Here is a 2,650-nt window from a genome sequence, read left to right on the forward strand (position 1 = left end):
CAATCCCTTCTCCTCCATTCTCCTCTCAGGATCTTGGGCACGCATGCACCCGGCGTGAGTTCTAAGCCACTGGGTCCGTGACGCGAACCGCGGTCGACTACGTGGGGGTCCAGCGACATAGCCATTACGCTAACTGCTGGTTCCCAGCTCTTATTTTTATATTCCAGTAAGTTATTTTGCTCTCACTGTTTTAGCAAAAAGAAAAAAAAAAAACACCAACATAAAATCTTTGCATACCTTGTTTGTTCGGAGAAATTTAATTTTTTCATTTATCTTTGTAAAACCAAGGACAATTTTATAACTTTTGTATGTAGCTGTTACATGTAGGGCAATCTGTCTTCAAGTAGGGGTAAATTACTCTTTTTCTTTTCCCAAATATTTATTTATTTATTTATTTCCATTTGTTATTGTTATTTTTATTCTTTATTTGACGAGAGAGAGAGAGAGAAGAGAAAGGGAAAGTGAGAAAGCAAGCCACCAGATCCAGGACTTGAACCGTGGTTGGCCATGTGGGAATCCAGCGCCCTTATCCACCACACCACCTGCTGGCCCCAGGGGTAAATTACTCTTAAAGGAAACAAAAAGGAATCCTAGATAGTGTTCCCTTCAAGTCAAGCATCTTGTTGTTTAAATAAATAAACTTCTTGTTTAAAATGGAAAAAAAAAAAAAAAGGAAAGAGAAAGAAAGAAAAAGAAAGAAAGAAAGAAAGAAAGAAAGAAAGAAAGAAAGAAAGAAAGAAAGAAAGAAAGAAAGAGAGAAGAAAGAAAGAAAGAAGAAAAAACGGAAGGAAGAAAGGTGGGCCTTTGGGAGGATTAAAGTCATTAGGGCCGGAACCCCATGACTGACTCCTGTGGATTTATTAGGATGCCAAACGAGACAGGCGAGACTGGTGGATGCTCTGCTCTCACCCTCATGATGTGGTGTCTTGGGAGTCTCAAGACCTCCACCAGATATAGCACTTAGACTTTGGATGTCCAAACTGTGAGTTCAAAATTCCTTTCTCTCTCTCTCTGTCTCTCTGTCTCTCTCTCGCTATAGGGTGCATGCACTCACCAGAGAGAGACAAACAGAAACAGAAAAAGAGAAAGGGAGAAAAAGTGGGAAATCCCTCCCGGGGGTATGGCCCTGCTGCATGCCTGCTCCTCTACTCTCCTTTCAGAATTTTGGGCACACATGCACATGCGCCCAGCATAATTCTCAAGCCACTGGACCCGGAACTCCAACCGTGAAGCTGGCCATGTGGGATCCAGCGCCTTAATCTCCACCTGCTGACCCAATAAACCTCTCTTTTTATAAATTGCCCAGACTCAGATATTTTCTGTTATTAGCAACAGAACAGACAAAAACGTTATCCCATCTCTCTCTCTCTCCTTACCTCCTGCCTCCTTTCCTCTCACGTACTCCAGTACTCGCCCACTAACTTCACTGGCCTCCTTGTTCTTTCTTTTCATCTTTTTAAAAATTATTCATCATCATCCAAGAGAGTGAGAGAGGAGAAAGAGCACCCCCCATAGGGTCTGGCCATGCCAGGATCTCCTTCCTTCAATCCTTGTTGGATCCTTGGCACTCATGCATGTGTTTCAGGCTGACAGACCAGGGATTCGAACCATAACTGCCATGGGGAATCCAGCTTCTCTTGAGGGATGCATTACTGCTACGTCGTAGAGCCAGCTCCTTGTCGCTGCTTAGATAAGTCAAGTCCATCGCACCTCAGGGCCTCTGTACTTGCCATCCCCCTGCCGCTGATGCTTTTCCAAAGTCTTTCTAATTCCAATCTCTTCTCAATCTCTAGGTCTCAGCTCAAAAGTTACACTCTTGGGACCAGCAGTTAGCGTAATGTCTATGTCGCTGGACTGCCATGTAGTCGACTGCGGTTTGCGTCCTGGACCCGGTGGCTTAAAACTCACGCCGGGCACGTGTGTGTGCGTGCCCAAGATCCCGAGAAGAGAATGGAGGAGAAGGGATTGCAGTGTGGCCATCCCCCCTGGGGGGTGATTTCTCACTTTCTATCTCTCTGTCTCTCTCTGTCTGTCCGGAGAGTGCACGCGCCCTATAGCAAAAACCTCTCCAAAAAGAAAGAAAAAGTCACACTCTCACAGAGGCCTCTCCTGACTGCCACGCTAAAGTCAGCCCCCAACACCAGTTTCATTTTCTTCCTGGTATTTGCTAGACCTTAAATTCTCAGATGTCTGTGTTCCCATGTTTACTGTCTGTCATTTCCTTTAGAACGGAAACCCACAGAGCAGGGAGCTACCTGTCTTATTTACTGTTGTATCTCCAGTGCACAAAGTAGGTACTCAATAAATACTCTGGATGGTGAATCAAATAACTACCGGGCACTTGAGGGACCCCAGTCAACACCATGTGGAGCAGAAGAACTACCAAACCAGTCACAGCATCAGGAGAAAGAATAAATGGTTGGCTGTTTACAGTCACTGCATTTGGGAGTCTATCACAAAGCCACGGAAGTGTATGTGTGTGTGTGGGGGGGTGAAGATAGCCTTCAAAAAGTTCAGGGAACCAGCAGTTAGCATAATGGCTATGTCGCTGGGCTCCCACGTAGTTGACCACGGTTCACGTCCCGGACCCGGTAGCTTAAAACTCACGCCGGGCGCGTGTGCGGGCAGGCCCAAGATCCCGAGAAGGGAA

The sequence above is a fragment of the Tupaia chinensis genome, unplaced genomic scaffold (assembly GCF_000334495.1).
Source record: "Tupaia chinensis unplaced genomic scaffold, TupChi_1.0 Scaffold149922_1, whole genome shotgun sequence".
Lineage (NCBI taxonomy): Eukaryota > Metazoa > Chordata > Mammalia > Scandentia > Tupaiidae > Tupaia > Tupaia belangeri.